We start from the raw sequence: 22,129 nt of genomic DNA, 5'->3' as shown, positions 1-22,129 counted from the left end.
TTTGGGAAATATGAACTGTGAGGGGCCTGTGGCAGCCAATCGTCCTCCCAGACTTCATTCTAGGGAAGCTGGGGGGGTGCGAAAGGAAAGCGCCAAGAACCTCGATCTGACAGTTGGATAAAAACTTGTCCTTGTGCCTTAGGTCATTTTAATAAATGTGCTTGATTTCTCATCATTCTATGGGCGGTGATGAAAGTCCAGGATCTTCCATTTTTCACTTTCACAACAGAGGGTCCTGGGTCTCGCCTGATGCAAGGCTCAGGTGGTCCCACGCTCCCCAGCTTAGCCTGTGACGAGGTGTGGTCCTGTGGGTTGGGCGTGTAAGTGCCATGTACGACTACGGGCTCACTTTCTGAAAACGGAGCTGGTTGCCCTCAGCTTCCTCTTCCCCCTTTGTGCATGTGCTGGAACATGGTGCTTTGGAGATATCTGTCACCCTGTGGAAGAGGACAGTGCCCCAGATGGTGGAGTAACAAGATAGAAAAAAAAAAAACTAAATCCCTGGGCAACTTCATGAAACAGACCTACTTGCCCTCCCCGGAATGCCCAGAAACTCTGGACTCTGGTGTGAAACACAAATAAACTGCAGTCTTATTTGAGCCACCGTATTTTGTATTCCCTTTGTTACAGCAAAGTAGCCAAGTGGAACTGCCTGGTAAAAAAGGTGGATAGAGGGTCTCAGGAGAGCCAGAAAGTCTTCAGAACATAAGAGGCTATCGAAGCTGTGGCGAAGAGATAAATAGTCTTGGCAAGAAAGGCAATCAGGTGAGAAAGCAGAGACGTGGGCAAAACCCTAAGGACTCCAACGGAAGAGGCAGGTGCTAAAACCCCAGCTGACGAAGCAACCTGAGAAGTGACCAGAAGGTGAACGGACTCCAGGAGAATGGGGCGCTCCGGAAGAGAGTGGTCAGTGCTGGGAGGGAGCACACAGATTAGCGTCTATTTGAGTTCATGGCTTGGAGCTCACTGGTGACTTGGGGAGAAACTCTGAGGGCATGGAAGAGAGCAGAAGCCATGCCCAAGTAAACTGAGAGGCAACAGAAGCGATGCGTACAGCATAGCTGTTCAGGAAGTGGGGCCGAAAAGGGCAGGGACGAGATAGCTAATCCAGAGATTACGGCAGGGGCAGCATTTTTTAAAGTGGAAGAGATTTGGGGGCGCCTGGGTGGCTCAGTTGGTCGGGCGTCCAACTTCGGCTCAGGTCATGATCTCACAGCTCATGAGTTCGAGCCCCGCGTCGGGCTCTGTACTGACAGCTTGGAGCCTGGAGCCTGCTTCGGATTTGGTGTCTCTGTCTCTCTCTGCCCCTCCCCTGCTCACGCTCTGAGTCTCTCAGGAGTAGAAGTCATAGTACTACGTCACAAGAAGGTGAGAAATAATGGGACGAGTTAGGGCAATGGGGTGGAATTGGCCACAGAGAGAAGGAAAAGACATGGGCCCTATTTTACGAGAAGGGAAGCATTTTGCAACCACACATCTGCTCTGCTAAACTGGATCCAGGTTCACAACCGCCTTTCTTTCTGTCATCACATTAGACAACCAATTACCAAATCAGTCAAGTGGGACTAATAAAGAGTTTTGGAGTAAACATTTATAATAATGGTCTAGTTTTTGCAGAGTCTTGAAGCCAACCTAATTAGTGGACACTGGATGCCGAAGCCGTCTACATTTTATTATGTGTGCTAATATGTGCGTACAAAATACAGGCAAATCCCAATTAGAAAGTTAGAATAAGAGCTTCTCGAAGGCAGGAATTTTATACCATTTTTGTTTTGAGTCCCCAGCACTTAATGGATGCTCAGTAAATATTTCAAGGATTTGGTTAAAACGGGGTTTCACAAAACAATTATACTTCTTTACCAAAGAATTTGCCGCTAGGTGCTTTCGAATTAGCCAGTAGCCGTGTTGCATTTAACCTTTGAACAAAAACTCACATTCGAATGTTGGCTATAAATGCCGTTAGCATTCTGCATTATTACCACAGAATCTAGCCACCCCAGTAGTTCAGGGACATATCTATGAAGTAAAATCGAGAACCCAAACCCTCTGAGGTCGGGGAAAAGAGGGTGTAGAGAGCCATTGGAGAAGACAGCAGCAGCAGAAAAATTTCCGAAATTTCAAAAGCGGAGAGGTCGTGAGTGGGGAGGGGGAAATACAAAGGACCCTCACCTGACTAGCCAGTTGGATACACTTTGTCTTTGTGCCTCGGGTCTTTTTAATTGATTTACTTAATATCTTATCATTCTACCATGGGTTGACAAAGTCCAGGGCCTACCTCTTTATCTTGCCCCTGAGGTGAGTGTCTCCTTGAGGCCGAGAAGTGATTACAGGAAGGAAATACGCAGCTCTCCGGCGCCAGTTTTTACCGGAGCTCTAAAACTCACCCTACCTTGTCCTTGGTTTCTGAATTATTAGTCTACTCGCCCTCTTTGCCCCCTGTCAGAAGATGTAACTAAGACACACTGACAGTTCCTGGAGAGCTGTGTTCGTCTCTTCCGGGTCACTGCAGGTCGCCCTCAAGAACACAGCTCAGCTCGGACGATTTGGTTGATGGGAACCCCCCGCCTTCCGTCTTTATCTGCCTTCGGGAACAGAGCAGAGAAGGGACTGGGGGCATTAGAAACGGCACTTCCGGAGAGAGACGAGCCAGGGCCACCCCTCCATTTGTGGGTGAGAAGGATTGCCCGAGACAGGGAAGCAATTGGCCCGAGGTCGTGCAGCCACGGGGAGCGGCAGGCCGGGACTGGGGTTCTGATCTCCTGGCTCCTGGCCCAAGATTTCCCTGAGAGACCCCCAGATTAAGACCTTCTCCCCTTTGCAAACATTGACTCCCAACCATGTCTACCTTTTGTTACACCAGTCAGGAAAGAGAAGGATATAGGCATCTCTGTCCATATGCTCTATTTTTTTCCTGAGAAATCATCTGGGGCAAGATCTGTTCCTGGGTGGCATATGTTTTCCATTTTACAGCTTATTGTTTTATGCAAAAACACCTAAGAGGTCACAGAGACTCAAAAACTCCCCTTGGCGTGCCGCCTTCCTTCTGAGCATCTTCATAGCCCTTGCACCGCGCCCCCTCCTAAAACTATCACTCCCCAGTATCTAATCTACCTGGGCTCCCTATTCCGTTTTGTAAACCCGTCCTCCCAAAGCGAGGCATTCGGCCTCCAAAGGCCACCCAGTCCACAGCCATGCCTTAGAGATGGCCAGGGAGCAAAGACAACCCTCAGCAGGAAGGGCCGCACCTCCAGGACCCTTTTATGTCTTCCAGGCATTTGCACACAGATATTTATACATGCATCCACACGCACACACATGCAAACACACACACAGACATGTGGCCCCCGCATGAGCCAAAATGGGGAAGAAAAAAAAAGGCCCACGCAGGAAAGGAGAAAATGTCCCCTTTATATCTGCAGGCTGCCTCCAGCAAAAGCATTCCTAAATACGATAGGTTAAATATATTGCTGCCATTACACTCTACAAGAAACACATTCCATAAAAACGAAGGTGCTGTAAATTATACAAATATGATGCTAACAAGCCAGGAAACGCGCCGCTAATGAGGTCAGCTCCAGAACTCCCGCAGCGTTGCAAATCAGGTGCCAATCCTGCATGTGAGGTACAAGAACGGCTTTGGGTCAGCATTTTCCAAGTGCGTTTGTAACCTGCTGTTTGGTGTATGGTTGCACAGGTAGATAAAAAGCCTCCACTTCTCCCCCCCATGGCAACCCCCCCCCCCAACTTTGTTTATGTGTCAAATATCCAAGCCAGCCGAAGAGCACGCTCCGCATTAATGTACCTGACGATTATGCCTATTGTTCTCCTGCTCGGAGTGGAGAATTAGTCACTCAGATGTGTAAATATTGGTTACAGTTTTGAAGCATGCAAGCTTTGTGTTTCTATCAGCCCCATTCCTGGAGGAATTATGCATGCTGTTGGCACCGGGTTTTGTACACACTGTATTTGCTAAAGCTCTAAAAATCAAATAAACATGTTCTCGGCTCCTGAATTATTAGTCCATTCACCATCTTTCCCCGTTAGGGGGGGAAACAATAAACACGCCGAAATGTGGCATTTAGGAACTGCAACAAGATTTCTGCTTGGCATTTACAAGTTGGAGAACAATCGAAACACCCTTCCTATGCCTTTGTCACAAGGCCTCCGGCACAGAGAGCCAAGAAGCCTCTGAAATCGCTCCTGACCTGGGGGTGGACATGACCTTCCCCTAGGGTCCAGGTGCAGCCTCCACTCGTGGATATGTATCAGATGTGGGGACCGGAGTCGTTCCCAGAGACGAGGGCAGAGAGGGAGGTCGAGAATCTGGCCGTCACACCATCCCAGTTCGGAGGCCAGAGCCACACCTGTGAAGAGCAGCCTGGTTTTCCCCTCTGAGAGTTCCAGCCTCTATGTCCTGCCCACAGTTGGGATTTGTGGAGCTACAAGACGGGGCTGAAGAGGCTTTGCTCAGAATGGTTACTTAGAGTTACCCAATATGCCAAAGATCCCCTCAAACTGGCAGCCATTTGGAGGCAGAGAGGGCAGTCGATTTGATAGGCCAACCCCATAGTTATTTCTTGGCTTTTTTTTTCTTTTTTTTTTTTTGGGGGGGCCATACCAGGATCCAAGGTAATTCAGGTTTAAAGCCACTGAGGGTGACTGAATAGAAAAGTGAGGGGTTTCATGTGAGATGCACAAAAGAATGTAAGCAAACATTTAGCAGATAAATATGATCACAAAAATATCTCCTACATCCCCCAACGCTAAGCAAGGTATTTATGGTACGGCTTCAATTTAGAGCCCACAGCAGGGGAGGGAGGTAGTTTTGTTCTGAACCGCCTGGCCTAGCCCTAGTCTCAGACACCTGTTTATACTCTATCGCAAAGGCTTTATTGAGTCTGTTCTCCCCAGTCTAGGGGCCCTGCCGTGGATCTATTTGTATACACATATCCTAGGTTTTGGAAATAACTTCAGCACATAAATGCCATTATTTCCAACAGAGTTGGTGTAAACCATATTTACTACTCAAACACTCAGCTGAAAATCGAGCTGCAAGGAAACAGTAGCAGCAGCAGCAGCGACAACAAAGAAATCAGTGACAGCTACAAACCACAGCCACAAATCAAACAAATTCGTAAAGTGGCCTTGAGGTGGGAAGCACAAAGCAAAGACATAGCAAGATGGCGGGCGGTGGCAGGCACTCAACATACAGGAAAGAAAATTGAATTAGTAGTTCCCTGCTCTAAATTAAATACAGACTACGTGCGGAGAGCACACAGGGACGTCAAAAGGCACAAGGAAGGTATGGAGGGACAGTGGCCACGGTGAGAGGCACTCGTTCTCACTACCATAAAAATCCCGACAGTCTATATGATCATAGACCAGGGGGTCTCAGGGTCTATGCAGAGAGTACAGGAGCATCTCCCTGATATCCAGCACCAGCCCAACAAAAGGAAACGTTAAATGGGCAGCGTCCACACAAGTCAAGACTCTCTCTCCCTTGGAGGCGTGAACTGTCTTGACTGACTCCTCCAATCAAGAAAGGCAAAACCACAACACCAGAGCCAAATGCACACCCCACATGGGAATTTCCATTCAGTCATTCACTGTTCAGACAAGCATTTACTAAGCACCTGTTATATGTTTGGCACGGGAGAGGATAGAAATATATGTAGGGGCGCCTGGGTGGCTCAGTCAGGTAAAGGTCCGACTCTTGGTTGCAGCTCAGGTCAGGGTCTCGCGGCTTCATGGGTTCGAGCCCCGCATCCGGCTCTGCGCTGGCAGCATGGAGCTGCTTGGGATTCTCTCTCACTCCTTTGCTCTTTGCCCCTCCCCCACTCATGCTCTCTCTCTCTCTCTCTCTCTCTCTCTCAAAATAAATAAATAAACTTAAAAAAAAAGAAATAGGGGCACCTGGGTGGCTCAGTTGATTAAGCGTCCAACTTTGGCTCAGGTAATGATCTCACATTCCACGGGTTCAAGCCCCATGTCAGGCTCTGCGCTGACAGCTCAGAGTCTGGAGCCTATTTCATATTCTGTGTTTCCCTCTCTCTTTTTCCTCCTCTCCTCACACTCTGTGTGTGTGTCTCTCTCTCAAAAATACATAAACATTAAAAAATCATTTTAATTTTTAAAAAAGACACTATTGTCTAACAGGGGAATAAGAAACGTTAAATGAGAAAACCATGGTTAAATAAGAAAATGACAATGGCTTTTCAGAAAAAGTCTAAACAGCAGTGCGTAATTGATGACCAACGGAGACAGTGATATAGGCTGTAAGTGCTGACCACGTCTCAGGCAAAGAGAGAGCGCTATAGGCAGGAAGGCTTCAAGGAGGAGGTGAGCTTTGAAGGTAGATAGGACTCAGCCAGGCAGAATACAGAGAGAAGCAGAATTGATGCAGGGGAATTGGGGTAAAGGCCAGGAGGTGGGAACACACATGGAGTGTTTGGGAAGTCTGAAGTGGCCATTTGGATGGATGTGCCAATGGGCCTCTGTAGGACATTTCTCTACAGGAGAACGGAGGCAGGTAAAAGTTCGTTTCTACTGAACACCAAGCAAGCTAACGTTAGAGACCAGGTCATGGTTAAAACTTACCTGTAAGGAGCACAGAGCAGCCTTCACTAGAAGGAAAACCTGTATTCATATATTTTACATAATACACCTAGGGAAAGTGAGTAAATGTCAGAATCGACACAAGGCAGGGTGTGGAAGAAGGCGGATGCATTTGTCTGCAGTGTGCCTGTGCGTATACATGCATTAACTGCACACTGGGGGCTGTGTACGCCCCCTTCCCTCCTGGAAAGCACTGAACCAGCACAGTATGCTTGCACACAGCCCTGCTTCCACTCAGGCAAGCTGTGTGTGTTCGAGGCAGGGGGGAGGGACAGTGGGGGAGGGAGACGGGGAGACAGTTCTTCAGGCCAGCAGAAGGTACTTGAACTCTGTGGGAAGGTCGGCTGTTTGTAACAAGGATGAGTTGAGCATCACCATAACCCAGGACAGACAAAGTGTGAAATATGCATTTTTCTCTTTCATTTCACACTATTTTTATGAGACCTCGTGTAGATGCAGCAAGCAAAGCCCTTGGCTTGAGCCCTGTGGGTTGGCAGATTTATTACTGAAAAGAAAGAAAGAAAGAAAGAAAGAAAGAAAGAAAGAAAGAAAGAAAGAGGAAGGAAGGAAGGAAGGAAGGAAGGAAGGAAGGAAGGAAGGAAGAGAAAGGAAGGAAGGAAGGAAGGAAGGAAGGAAGGAAGGAAGGAAGGAAGGAAGGGAGGGAGGGAGGGAGGAAGAAAAGGAAAGAAAATGGTTCAGCTGTCTTGCCAGGTAGAAAGGATTATCTCTACTTGAGAGAAACCAGACCAAAAATGACTTGCCCGGGCCGAGAGGAGGACCCCTGCTCTGCCCAAAGCTGTGTGCCTTCTGCTGAAGCCAGAATTGCTACTAATTCCTAAAATGGTTCTTAATCCCATCTCCAGCCTGGCTGCGGGAACCAGACCGTCCCTCTCATAGATATTGTCCCCAACCCCTTTTGTGGCAAACTCTCGATGCCTGTCCCACCATGGTGCAGTTGCCAATCTGACGCATACTGACCATGGACCTAGAAGTCAGCCCCCGGCTGGGTCCCATGGGGGGGGGGGGGGGGGCTGAGTCTGGAAAAACAAATCGCTGCCAGTGGTCCGGGCTCCCACAGAAGCCTCCCTGAGTCACGAACCAGGACCTCTGTTCTGAACCTTCTCCATCCAGGGCTCAGCCCAGAGCCAGCGCAGCCTTGAGTCAAATACCTGATCTCATTTTCACAACTAGTAAGGCCAAACGAGTACCAAAAATGGGCTATTAGAATCTACAAAACGCTCTTCCACTCACATCATCTCATTTGACCAATTTGTCCATTTTGACGGGTTTTACTAAACTCTTGCTATGTGCCAGGCACTGTGCTATAGGCTCTGGGCATATGAAGGGTATGAAGATGGAGCCCCTGACCTTGGGACAACGCTCACAGATCAACAGCCTGCTTCTCCCAGCCCCTATTCGGGTAGGTATTACTTTTATACGCAGGAAATAGTTGAGGAAACCAGAACCCCCAGAAAGTAAGTACTGGTCCAAGGCCGCAGACCCAGCAAAGGAAAAATCCATACCTGGGAGCTGGTTCATCAGAATCCACATCCTGCAGGCTCCTCACTAGCTTAGGGGCTCTCCAAGGCTCTGCTTCTTGTGTTTGTCTCACTTCTCCCGCCACCCTTAGAACACACTACCCTCTCACTTCTCTTCTCCAGTGAGCTGGGTCGCTTCTTGCCTTTATCGAAGGCCATGTTCCTCCCGTAGAGATCTTCAGATCGGCCGCCCTCCTGCCTCCCAGTACCTGGGCCTAGTGTCTTCCTCCGGCTTCTTGCTGCTTGCTTGCCTTGGCCAGGGAGAACTGGTTGGCTCTTCCCACCTCTCTAAATCTTCTGCTTCCCAAACCCTGCCTGCCCTCCAAAAACTGAGCTTCCAGAAAGTTCTGGCTGGAGCTTCTTTGCCAAACTCAGCAGAAACAAAGGAGCCATGCCCGCACCTTGCCTGTCATCAGCCCAGCCTCCAGCACCTCTCCTGAGTGGCCCTGCCATCCTGCGGGAGCATGCCTCTTGGCCTCAGCTTACACCTCCTTGTCCCACACCCTTCCCCTCTCTCTAGCCCCCGAGGGAGTGGGAGATTCACGTTTGCAAAGTACTGTGAAAGAGAAAAGAGCCAAGCACTTCCCATCCACAGGAAGAAAGCAATTTTAATTGAAAAATGAAATCACAGATTACATGCAAATCTTTGTTGGCAAATTTCAATTACCACCAAATTAAATGCATAGCTAAGCTAAGCATCTTTGGGACACTCCATGTAATGTTTGCCCGGGATACATCCACATCGATCAGAGGAGGGCGTGATAGGTGTCTTCCTGCAGAAGTCTCCAGGAAGAATTCAGGGAACTCAGGCTCTAGCCACCTGGGGTCCCCACACTGAGACTATCTCAGCCAGAAAGTGGGAAAAGAGGGCGGGAAAAGACAGGAGTTCTCACTACATTTACCCATTCAACCTTCTGTCTTTCAAAAAAAAAAAAAAAAAAGCAGGCATCAGCAAAGGCAAAATTAGAAAATCTTCTACCAGCAACAATATTAAAAATTGTGCCCCCAAAATGACCCCGGCTTTTCGTATTACTTTACAAAGGAGAACACCAAAGCCCGGGGAGCCCCTTGATCAAGCCGAGGCGGCCAGCGGCAGAGCTGAGCCATGAACACAGGTTCTATCATGCTTAGGACAGGATTTGGCTCCGAGATGGTCTAGGGAACCCTAAGGAACAGGGTTCACGCTCTGCGGGAAGCCGGGGATGATAAAGCTGTTTCCATTCTCCTATTTATCATCTCATTCTCATATTGTACTTTGTCTTGTTGGCTGTGTCAGGTACGGTGCCCACTGCCACATCCCATTCAGCATGTTGGACACCCAGGGACCACGGGCTTGCGGTGACCCGGGCACCACGCCGGGCACAGGGGCTGCAAAATCGGAGAGCTGGGCGCTCTCTCCTTCCTCGCCACCACGATCACGTCATGCGGGTGCTGCGACTCCCTACGTGGACACTGCCCCAGCTGTGCCTGAGATTGGCTTTAAAACAGTCTCGCCAACCAAACTGTAAGTGCGTTAGGGAAAGGGCCACGGTCATTAATCTGTGCGCTGCTTTCTCTCTGTCCAGTGCACTGGAGTATGTCTCCTAATGTATATTAATGGAAAGTAATCCACATTGGAAAGAAAACTCTAAAAGCATGGTAGTTGCTTCTCGGAGAAAGTGGGGATGGCTGTGTGAGGCTTCACCCTGAATTTCAAGGCGGTGCTCCTAGATGTCTTTCATCCAGGCAGGAAGTTTCTTATCACTACGAGATAATTTCCATGTTGGCCAATACCCAAGTGGCTGGAGGACGCCGGGGAGGATTCAATTAAGCAACAGTCATGCCCATCACAGCATCTGTCTTGCCCTGGGACACCCCTGCTCTTGCCCGCTGTCAGACCCCAGGACCTTCCGTACACCTGGTGCGGGGAGAGGTGGGGAGAGAACAGGAAAAGGATATGGTTTTCAGGCCTGTCCCCAGGGTGGGACGAACCCGTTCTGTGAGTCGGGAACAGCCGCCAAAGCCAGGGCCCCCATCCTCAGTCTGATGAGAAAAGCCAGAGGGAGTGTGACAGGCCCGGGCTGACGGGGAGAAAGTCCCCCCTCAACAGGGCCCGGGGGGGCCCTAGCGAGGGCGGCTCTCACTCCGGCTCCGCCTCTGCAGAGCATGTGGGTTCTCGCGGCCTTATCTGCCAGATGGCTCCCGGAGGGGATGATTTATTAGGTGCAGAAAGCTCGCTGATAAATTTTACTGCAAGTCCCCGGCAGAAGACTGGGGGTAGCAACGGCCCAGCACAGGCAGCTCTAATGGAAAGTGCCGTCACCAAAGAGCAAAGCATTATTTATGACTGTCTGTAATGCCGTTCGGGGGAAATTCATCATCGCCTCCCTGCTCCGTGCAAGCAGGGGACAGCAGCGCTGCGGGGCGGGGGAGCTCGGGACAGGTGGGGAACAGTTAGAGCTTCTCTGGGAATCTGCCAGGGGAGAGCAAGGCCGTATTTTCCCGGAGTGACCCCGCTCCCCTTGTCAAGCGCTGACCTACAAGTCCCCTCGCCATCACTCCCCGCCCCCACTGTCCCCGCCCAGCCTCTCACCCTCCTCCTCTGGTCTTGGAAACAGGGACAAGAGAGAAAAAGGATGGCGTTTTCTTGGTCTCCGTGTGGGGTGCGGCTTCTGAGCCCTCTGTGGCTTGAAGGCAGTCCTTTCCAAAAACAGGCGTCTAGACCAGTGAACACTCCAGTCCCCACAGGGCTCAGAGCAAGAAAGGGGATGTTCTCCCATTTTGGAAAACTGCAAAAGAAACAGTCTTGGAACCAGACAGTGGCCCAGCGCGGGTCACTGGGCATCGGGGCCAAAGAGCTCAGAGGCTGGCTTCCCTGGGAGGCCCTAAAGCACTTTTCCTCCGCCCCCCCCCCAAGGTGTCTTGTACTCTCACCTGGATGGAGACATTTGGGGGTGGCCCTATCCTAGCCCACCCCCTTCCCACCAGGTCAACAAGTGAGGCCCCAATCCCTATACTTCCTTTCCCTAACTCTAAAGTAGTCAGTGATGACCATCTGCCTCACATTTGAATTATGTATGTCTCAGTCTGTCTCTCTTATCAAATTAAGTGCTCCTTGAGGGCAGGGTCTGTATCTTCTTCATTTTTATATTCATCTCGGCAGTAAGCAGAGCTCCTGGCACATAGGAGCTCTTGATAAATGCTTGATAATAAAATCACACTGGCAGACTTAAGATATACAGGGATTGTGGCCCCATGTGTTCTTACACATCTGTCACCGTGCTGGTATTCCTAGCATTTCAAAGTAGCTTGTCCCCACCCACGCGTCCATCCACTCGGTATAATGGAAAGAGCACTGGATTAAGAGTCAGGAGGGATGGGTTCCAGTGGGCAGCAACCCCAAACATTCTTTGAGTACAGAACATGACTCAAGTCAGATGGCACCCCTAAGGCAGTAATCAAACGTGGGCCGCTCGGTTTGCTTCTGCATGCCTTGGTGTGCTGGGGAGTAAAGGAATAATAAAATCTGCCGGTCCTAACTTACAGGACTTCTATGAGAACGTGAGTATGGTGAGGAGTAGGGGATTTGAGTTCTAGGAAGGGAGGGAACAGCTGTGTCCAATGGTTCTCCATGCCAAGAACTACACTTGAGCCCTTTGTAGGCATTATCTTGTACAAATACCTTCACAGCAGTTCCACGGGGTCAGTTTTATTACTATACTCGGGGTCTAAATTTGAAAACATGGCATCGATTCCTTCACTAACAGGGAGGCTTTGAGTTGTGGAGTCACTTCCCCTCTTGGGGCCTTTTATTCTCATCTAGGAAATAAAAGAGTTGGAGTCAACGCTCGAGAAGGTCCCTTCAGCTTCAAATCCCTGTGACTCGTGTAAACCTGCCGTCACGGAAGTGGCCCAGGCAGCTCTACTCCACTGCAGGGGTGGGGTGTCAATGGAGGATCAGCATTTCCAAGAAAAGAAAAGCTATGCGTGAAGGGGCTACTTGAAGATCTGGGATTTCAAGTCACTCTGACAGGAAACATCAAAGAACATAGAGCTAGAACCCACTGTGACTGTCTCCCAAGGAGAGGAGAGTCTGACAACTTTGGGCCCAAGAAGGAAGCAGATCAATGAGGTCAGGGGGACAGGAGAAACCTTGGGACACTGGTCTGCAGGGTCGTCCAGCCTCTGCCCACCCTCAACTAGTGAGGACAGTGACAATGATGCCCCTGACAAGTCCCCATCAATCTCTTTGCCAGCTCCGCGGCTGATGTTTTTTACAGAATCCTGACCTTTTAGAGCCAGGAGAGACCTTTATGCACAGATTTGCATGGAAACTGAGGACCAGAGGAGTAAAATGACTTGCCCAAGATAAAAGAGCTACCTGGAAACCAAGCCTTGTGACCACTGTTTTGTGCTGGGTGGTCAGTCAGTGCAGTGGGTGCTGGGCCAGTCCTCTCCACATGCACTTATGGGAGGAACATCCAGGTTCTTCCATGAAACGTAGGGGATTTGATTCTAGGCTCAGGGGCTGGCTTCCCTGGGGGGCCCTAAAGCAACTTGCCTTTCCCCCTCGGTGTCTTGTGCTCTCACCTGGATGGAGACATTGGGGGTGGCCCTATCCTAGGCCACCCCCCTCCCACCAGGTCAACAAGTGAGGCCCCAATCCCTATACTTCCTTTCTGTAAGTCTCAAATGTAGGGGATCTGAGTTACGTATGTTCCACATATGTAAGAATCGCATTGCTGTTTTTGTTTTTAGTAACAATAATGGTCTGTAGCCTTGTATCTTTTCAAAAATACAAAGTTTGGGCATAAGAACAATCCTAGTACAGTTTAACAAACTGTATTCATACAAACGTAGACAAATAAAAGAGCCAGTAATAAGCAGTGGGTTTTGATCAAGCCAGTGAGAACAAGCCGGTGAGAGTCTTACAGACCACTACTGGTGTATGTATCAGGGGCCCTTCTCAGCTCTGACTTCAGGTTTGCATCATTGATGATGGTCTGGGCTCCAGCAATCTCAGAGAACAGAATATTTCTTGGAAACGGCAGGTGGAGTGTTCTAAATAAGAATAAAAGATGTGGAGTTAGACAGCCTTAGGTTTAAGACTCACATCCACATCCTGCATCATCACCCAAGGCAAGTTATTTAACTTTTCTGAGCCTCAGTTTCCTCTTCCGGGGACAATAACTCCTTCATAGGATTATTTGAAGGACTGCATCAGACAATGTATGTATGATCCTAGTGAAATGCCCAGTACAAATAGATGCACAATATATAGTATTTGAGTTCAGAAACTCAAGGGGGCTCAACCATTGACCGGAAATTTCAGGACAGTCTCCTCTTGGTCAACATGAACCAATTTCTCTCAACTCTTCTCTCTCAATTCCTCTTAAACCAAATAATGTAGATGCATGACCATTCAGATACACCCTGAAGATGGGTCTCCAAAAAACATGACCCACATTCATTCAAATGACCAATCCCTTTGGAAATTGAGACTTCATTTCCATTTACCAAGTGACTACAGTCTTTCAGTACCTGGAATAAACATGGAATATAAGGTATCTCCGCCATGGCAAATGAGTATGGTATTTTTTGCCAATTATCCAATGACACAAACAAGGGCGAGAACATTCCTATTGTTGGAATATTCAACTTCAAAACATAGGTTTGTGAAGTGGTCTCTGGTATACTGCAGAAGAATTACTGAGTGTTTTGTAGACATGATCATTTCTAAGCTCCAAGACCAGAAAAGTCTGATTTCGTCTAAAACGAAGCCCAGGAATCTGCATTATCCATAAACCAGAGATTCAGATGTACATCCAGGTTGAGAACCAGTGATCTAAGCCAATGGTTATTTTTTATGTATACCTTATTATACTTTCTCACATATGTTCTGTCTCTTTGAACTTCATATTTATACCATTTGGCCACAGGGATGTTGGGAGAAAGGACTGAGAATACTTTTATCCTTGTCTCGTGGTCTCATGAGCCACTCCATTTATATTTTGAGACTCTCACTGCACTAGATGTTATAAAAATTTCTCCCTGCTTTCAGACAGTCTTTGGGTTTCACAAAAATGCACCTAGTATTTAGATAGCAGTCAGTCATTAATATTTTAAAACAAAAAATGGCAGGGGCACCTGGGTGACTCAGCTGGTTAAGCATCCAACTTTTGCTCAGGTCTGATCTCACCATTCATGAGTTCAAGCCCCGCATCAGGCTCTGTGCTGACTGCTCAGAGCCCGGAGCCTACTTTGGATTCTGTGTCTCCCTCTCTTTCTCTGCCCCTCCCCTGCTCACACTCTGTGTCTCTCTCACTCAAAAATAAATAAACATTAAAAAATTTTTGAACAAAAAATAGCAAACAGGATTCATCTGGCATAATACAACCAGTCAATTGGCAGGGGCCACCTGGAACACCTGGGCATTCTGAGGACAAGCTCAGCTCAGGAAAAGGGTGTGCTGGTTTGATTAGTGATGCCTGGCATGGGTACAGTCTAGAAAAGAGTCAGAAAGATGCCAAATTTTTTCAGCTTCACCTTCACGTATATTGCTTCCAAAGGATAAAGAGTCTTCAAAATTGATTGAAAAAGTGATATTTACATGTAAGTGTTTCATTCATACTGCCGTTGACAGCCTGCTCTCCGCCATTGTTATTTCCCTAACTAAATCGAAGGTGCAGTCAAGAATCTGTGTGTTTCCGGACCCTGTGGAAGAGTACACACCAAGCAGCACTTGCTTTCTCCCCCACTGGAATGCAAGAAGGTTGTTTTTGTGGTTTCTCGCTGTACGTGCACCATCAGGACAGGCTGCGAGTTGTATAAAGGAATCGCTCTTGGCATTCCCTTTCCCATCCAGTCTGCCTTCCCTGGAAATATTCCCTCTATCCTAGATGCCCTTCCCCACTCTCCACTCTGTTTTTATTGCGACCCCACTGATTATTTAAGGTCCGTATCGAGAACTACTTCCTAACAGAAGACTTGACGAAAGACTTGACATTCCCAGTTGGAACTATTCTCCCACAATATTTAGTGACTTTATAAAAGCACTCCTGACTGTTTGCCTTGTTATCCTAGTTAATTGTGTGTTTGTCTACCTCTCCCCCTAGTTGTCAGCCCTTGGAGAGTAGAGACAGAATCATATTCACCATTAGAGCCTCGCAACACCAAGCATACAGAGCTGCCCTTGTAAGTAATCGAATTAAACTGGAAATGCAGCTGGGCTTTACTCTGTGAAAGAGAGAAAATAACATATGGGGCGAATCCTGCAAAGGGAAGTCTTCTCTGTGTTTTATGCTCTTCCTGGTGCATTTGTGTGCAGGGAAGCCTGTGTGAGAAAATGCCCCAACCACTCATCCTCCAAGACTCTCGCCCTGCTTCTTTGGATGATGCAGAAAGAGCACAAGAGTCCAGGGTTGGGCGGTGGGGGGGGCCTAACTGAGGCTTGCTCAAGGAGGTTTGGCTTCTGGGAATACTCTTCCCACCCTGCAGAACACCCTGCTGAGAAGCATAACCAGCAGGGATTAGCACAGCAACTAACACCAGACCTTCCAAAGACAGCACTTGCCTGGAGATGTGGTCAATGCAGCAGACAGGGGTCCGGCACCCAGCCCCCCAGCAGCCTTCCCCAGCCCCGAGAGTTCCAAGCAGTTGGGCTTCTGGGCACAGCCACCTGTGCTGCCATCAGTCTAGACCCAGGACTCTCGGAGCAGGTGAGGGAGGCAGGCGGGAAGAGGGAAGCTGGGGTTGGCCAATAAATAGAAGCGAGTCTGAGACATCAGCTGCCACTGTGGAGTCTGGGGTGCTGCCTGGCCTTCCAGAGGTTGTTCATTTCCTCCCGGGCAATGTGCCCACAACATGGGTACCACCCCCAAATTAGCTGGGCTTCCTTGCTACTGATCCGGAGACCAACCAGTGGGGTTTCCTAGGGCACAAGGAACCCAGGAAATGGGAGGAACAAAAGGTCACATGCATCATTTGGCCTCTTCCCTAAAAATCAGTTCTTATAAAATTATAGGACTGTGAAGCTCACGGAAAACTATTTCAAGCTCTTCATTTTACAGATCAGGAAACTGAGACCTAGACATGCCAAGTGATTTCCTCAAGGACCTCCATCTGGCTAGTGGTGGGGAGGGGGATGAAGCCCAGGCTGTCTGCTCTCTAGTCCAGTATTCTTTTTTTTAAGGGGTTGGGAGGGGCAGAGAGAGGGAGAGAATCCCAAGTAATCTCAGCACAGAGCCCAATGCTGGGCTCGATCCCACAACCCTGAGATCAGGACCTGAGCTGAAATCAAGAGTTTGAGGCTTAACCAACTGAGCCACCCAGATGCACCCCCAGCATTTTTTCTAACACAAGCTTTAAAATCCACTGATTACCGATTACTAGCTTTTATTCAACATAGGTAAGAAAATACATGCTTTTTGACAAGGCACTGATTAAAATGACTAATGTATCCAAATGTTGTTTTCTATGTTCACTTTCAGCTCTCAAAATCATACTGGACAGACAGTTTAGGTTTTGCCAAGAGAGAAGATTAAAGGGAGAATGGAACTAACATTTATTGCACGTTTATGTCCCATCCATCATTCTAGGCATTTCTATATAAGTTACCATATTAAGTCCTCACAAAATCCAGAAAGGAAGTATTAATATCCCTCCTTTTATAAATGAGTAAATGAAGCCTCAAAAACACTAAGGGGTTGGCTCAAGAAACAAAGCTAATTGATGGCTGAATCAGGATTCAAACTCAGATCTCCTGGCTCCTATGCCAGTGTCTTTCCACTGTTCCATGGTGCTGCACTCTTGGGATTGGGGGCTTTGGTGACCCTATGATTGATGTTGCCCCACATACCCAATGAGGGCCAAGGCAAGGCAAGGGGGCAAGTCAGGGCCAGATGGTCATTGTGACTCCCAAGGGGTTTTCCCCCATTGCACAGCCACTCAAGGTAAGTACCCTCTGTTCTACCCTGAGCCAAGTCCTCAAAGGTACCCAGCCTCTAGGTGGCTGTAAATTAGACTACGGCAATCCGCCTCTGCTCGAGGTTGGGGTAAAAGACTCTCCTGGCCAAAGGGGGCTCTCCTGGCCACACCCTAAAGAGGGGTTTCCTCACAGAAGCACAGAGAGGAGAAGTCTGTACTCAGTGTTTAGTTCTAATAGGTCCCCTCCCTTCCTTACAAATATGCTATGAGGACAAATGAAGCAATATACCTGAAGTGTTTGAGAGCTTTCTAAGTGCGACATAAATATAGCAATGGAGCTGCTGATGCTGATAACAATAATAACAATGGTGATGACGGGACGATATCCACGGTCATAATTTAAGGAGATATTTAGAATGAGAAAACCCAACCAAAATCAATCCACTGAACTTTATTTAGAAGAGAGGCTGCTAATAAAAATATTATGGGACTGTGAACTCTTGGGAAATAATGATGATTTTCTTCTATTAAAAGGCTCATCAGATCCATTTCCAATGTACAGCTCAGTTATTTGTGGGCTCTTTGCCACTCAGTGCAACAAGTTTTCTATAAAGAGAAGAAAAAGAAGAAGAAGAAGAAGAAGAAGAAGAAGAAGAAGGGGGGGAGGGGGGAGGAGGAGGAGGAGGGGAAGGGGGGAGGGGGAGAAGGAGAGGGAGGGGGAAGAGAGGAAGGGGGAGGAGAGGAAGGGGGAGGAGAGGAAGGGAGAGGAGAGAAAGGGGAGGAGAAGAAGAGGGAGGAGAATGAGGAGGACGAGAAAGGAGGGGGAGGAGGGGAAGGAAGAGGAGGAGAAGGAAGAAGAAGAGGAGGGGAAGATGCCATCCCTGCTGTGCACAGAAGCCCTGGGTTTTGGAGATACAAATGGCCTGTACAATGCCAGCTACTTCCGTTGACTGAGGGGACTGGCACTGGCGAAGGATCTGTCTGATTTTCTTCCTCCTCTCATCCCCCCACCCCCATCAGCAGCTGCTGTACAGTTTTTATTTAGAGTCAATAATAGTGGAACAATAATGAACGGGTGCTGTCTTCTTGGACTTGGTAAGGTCACATTCCAAAGATAAATCTACCCAAGTGTAAGAACCCAACATGGAACGTAACATGGAGTACCCACTGCAGCAGCTAACGGAATGCTCCCATGTCATATGGGGCTGATCCCTATTTGTTCAGATTACTCTGTTTAAGGCAGTCTAGGTGGGGAGATTAAAGCCTCAGACTAGTAGAAACAGCAAGGCTAGGAAGAAACACATGAAGTAGAAACCAAACCCCAAGGAGAATGGGGCAATGAAGAACTGGGCAAAATCCTAACTCAGATCCAAGCAGCAAATGGATCCCCATCATCTCATACTTCAACTGTGTCAAGAAAATGGTAGTGGAGAAGTGGCTACCCCAATGCCATTTTAAAGATGGAATGTTGAAAGCCCGCTAACCAAGTGCATGATCAGGAGATAAAAAGACAATTGCCAACAGCATTTTAGAACTTGCTAAGGCATCTTAATTCTGAGTTCTGGGAAACATCTCCAAACACAGCATGAAGAAGCGGACCACAAGGGCAGTCAAGGACTGAGACTGTGGAATGAAATTCATCTCCATGATTCTCCTTAAGAGATGGTATTTGCCACTGGAAAAGGCTGGACAAGGAAGCCATATGGAGTAATGCCGGGCTTTGTGTATGGAGCGCCTTTGCTCTTGGACTTAGGTGGCCATGGGCTAGTCACCCTGCCTGGCCCTGGGTGAACACAACACAGTTTCCTGTGCACAGAGGAGGCCAAACCGCGACATGCCAACCTGATGATTCCCATCCAGGCACGGGTATACACCCTGAATGTGCCATCTGCAGGCATTCTCAGTGAGGAAGAGGTTTCAGGACATCTCAACTGAGCTAACCACCCTGATCCACCTTGAAAATTAGTGAAAAACTGGACCATTTTTCGCAGCTGTCAGAAAGCAAAAAGGATCTGTCCACTGGCAGTGATAAGCTACCTCCTGCCCTTCTAACCCAGAGTTCCAAACACTGGACTCAAAAGTGTTTCTGCCTCTAATTGAAAGAAGTAAGAAACATGCTTGTTCCTTTGTGTTTTTCCTGATGGTAATTTAAAGCATTGTTTTTATATTAAAACACAAGTGTGTTGTGACCGAACATGCAAAACGTGGATGACTTTTTAACATTAAACACTAAAAATCACACGTGTAACACTTACTAAGAGAGGTTTGGGGCCATGACATGCCTGGAGGATTTGTCCATCCTCCTCCATCTTTACTTGGGTGAAAAGGTTGAAGGAACTCCGTTCTGAGCTGGTAAGCCCACTCTCTAGCTAAGGAATTCAGTCGGCCACCTGCAAAATGACGAGTCTGGACATAGTCTATAGACATGTGGCTCTGGAACTTTTTTTCCCAGAAGTCTCAGGGACAGAAGAGTCTTGCATCATTTAGGATGATTGGACCAGGATCTCCATGTTGCAGGAGAATAAAATCCATGACTTCCAAAAGGCTGTTGCTGATTTATAATGCCTCCCTGGCCCAATGCCAGACTTTCTCTACCTAACAGTGCACAATGATCAGTAGTTCCTTTCCCTTCCTTCTTTACTGTTCCCTACACCCAAATAACGCTTCTAACTTCCACTCTTGCCTCATCCCAACAAGATATAAGGAGCTGTGTCCCAAAGAAAATAAGGCCATTGCCTCTCCAGCTTCATCATCACATAAACAAACTCTTTGCAAAAGCATCCACAATACAGACACTATCACCCCTCTTCCTGCTAATGGGGACGGCTACCACCTTATTTTATACCCTGCTTCCACTTAGTGGTAATTCCAGTGTATCTGGGTCTATCATGGAGCCGGAGAGACAGGGAATCATTGGCCATGCCAGCTTCTAGTTTCAACTAGAAGTATAACTCTTGGACCTAATCATCATAGAGATTGCTTCTACCCACCAACTAGGCAGAGTGAAAGATGCCTGCATTTTGCAAATGCTGCTCACGCTTGTAATAATTCAGCATGATGGCGGGTGATGCCCTGTCCTAGATGCAGTCTCTGGTCTAAAAACATGTCAACAAAATCCAAGGCCACTTCATCGCCATTTATTGAGGCCTATACCAAAGTGGTAATTTGGCCCTTAGCTAAACAACAGACAGTCAGGGTTTGCAGTTAAGAACATGACCTAAGTACATCCTTGGCTGACGTTCAGCCCTTTCCGGGCTTCGCTGGGATTCTGACCTCATTCTGAGCCGTCCAGCCCATCTTCAAGGTAAGTGGGGACTGTTTGACCCAACAATCCTAGACACAGAAACATTTTTTAATAAGAGAGGGAAGGTTCCGAAAGAATGTTCAATAATGTTTGAATTCACTACAAATTGCTGGGTAGATGGCTTGTGCGAAGGGAATCCAATCTCATTTCCAACACTCTCAGATTCACAGTGCTGTGATTGCTTCTGGAGACCTAATATTATATGTGTGGAGTGCTAAAGCATTCCTGTTGGGTGTCACATCTTGTCTCCAGGGAACTTAATTACTTTCACTATAGTTCTTTAACCATACCACCCTACTCAACCACATCCACAAATCATGTATCTATATAATTCCATCACCCATGATATTGGAGTGACAGCATGAGACAAGAATTTTTAAAGATTTTTATTCACTCATTGCTTGAAAAAATTCTCAATGAGCTCATATTATCTGCAGATACTTTGGTCTAAGTCTTTTCTGCCTGGATTTATTGGGACAACAGAGTAAGCGGTGAAACACACACATTTAATGTACAAAATGTCAACAGGGTAGACTCTCTTTACTCCATCACACTCACCATCTCCCTTCAGACTAGACCCTCTACCTAGGTCCAGGAAAAAGATGACCAGTAGGAATGCCAAAGAAGAAGACGGAAGAGGAGGAAGAGGAGAAAGAGGAAGAGGGGGGTGAAGGAAAAGAAGGAGAAGGAAAGAGGAGGAGAAGGAGAAGAAGAAGAAAGAAGTTTTTCACTTTTGAGTTTCCAGGAGAAATCCCTACGATATAAGGACTTTCAGAAATAATTTTGCCTTTCCTGGACCCACCATCCCCACTGACTTTAGCACGCAACACCCACCTAAGATGGGCGTCCTCTCTCTCTGGAACTCATTACTCTTCATAAACCACCTCGAACTGAAAACCTAAGCACAGCACCTCCACATCCTCACCTTTGCTCAACGCCCTCCCCGCCCCCCCCCCAAAATGTGGCTAGGAAGATCAAGTGGGAGCCTCTCGAGTCAGCCCCTTAAACATAAACAGCAGCAAGCATTTTTTTTAATATGAAACTTATTGTCAAATTGGTTTCCAGGCAACACCCAGTGCTCATCCCAACAGGTGCCCTCCTCAATGCCCATCCCCCACCCCCCGTCAACCCTCAGATTGTTCTCAGTTTTTCAGAGTCTCTTATGGTTTGGCTCCCTCCCTCTCTAACCTTTTTTTTTTCTCCTTCCCCTCCCCCATGATCTTCTGTTAAGTTTCTCAGGATCCACATAGGAGTGAAAACATAGGGTATCTGTCTTTCTCTCCCTGACTTATTTCACTTAGCATAACACTCTCCAGTTCCATCCACATTGCTACAAAAGGCCATATTTCATTCTTTCTCATTGCCAAGTAGTATTCCATTGTGTTTATAAACCACAACTTCTTTATCCAGTCATCAGTTGATGGACATTTAGGCTCTTTCCATAATTTGGCTATTGTTGAAAGTGCTGCTGTAAACATTGGGGTACAAGTGCCCCTATGCATCAGCACTCCTGAGTAGCAATCATTTTAAATATTTAGCACCTAATAGTAAGCATATCTACAGTCAGGATAATTACTGCCTTTAGATACAGATAAGTGTGCAAGGTAGCTTTTGCACCATTTCTGTTTGGCCCCAATGAGAAAGTTCATTGACAGAATCTTTTATCCTTTCTTCCCAAAGTGGCCCAGATTCATGCCATCATGCCATTTGCCTTCCCAAATGCCATTATCCATCCATAAATCTAACAAACACTTTCAGCCCCAAGAAG

The 22,129-nt window shown here is 47.6% G+C and overlaps 1 long non-coding RNA gene across 2 annotated transcripts in view; it reads right to left on the bottom strand.

The window, feature by feature from the left end:
* The window catches only part of LOC122473756, a 52,555-nt gene that overhangs the window by 5,564 nt on the left and 24,862 nt on the right, over positions 1-22,129 (bottom strand). Inside the window, exon 4 of one of the 2 annotated variants that reach the window (XR_006294709.1) lies at positions 12,959-13,193. The exons of the other annotated variant lie outside the window; for it this stretch is intronic. This is a non-coding gene — a long non-coding RNA (uncharacterized LOC122473756). Of the gene's footprint in view, positions 1-12,958; positions 13,194-22,129 lie in introns of those variants that run through there. 2 annotated transcript variants of the gene reach the window in all.

The sequence above is a fragment of the Prionailurus bengalensis genome, chromosome B1 (genome assembly GCF_016509475.1).
Source record: "Prionailurus bengalensis isolate Pbe53 chromosome B1, Fcat_Pben_1.1_paternal_pri, whole genome shotgun sequence".
NCBI classification, from domain to species: Eukaryota; Metazoa; Chordata; class Mammalia; order Carnivora; family Felidae; genus Prionailurus; species Prionailurus bengalensis.
This window is presented reverse-complemented; position numbering and strand designations above follow the sequence as displayed.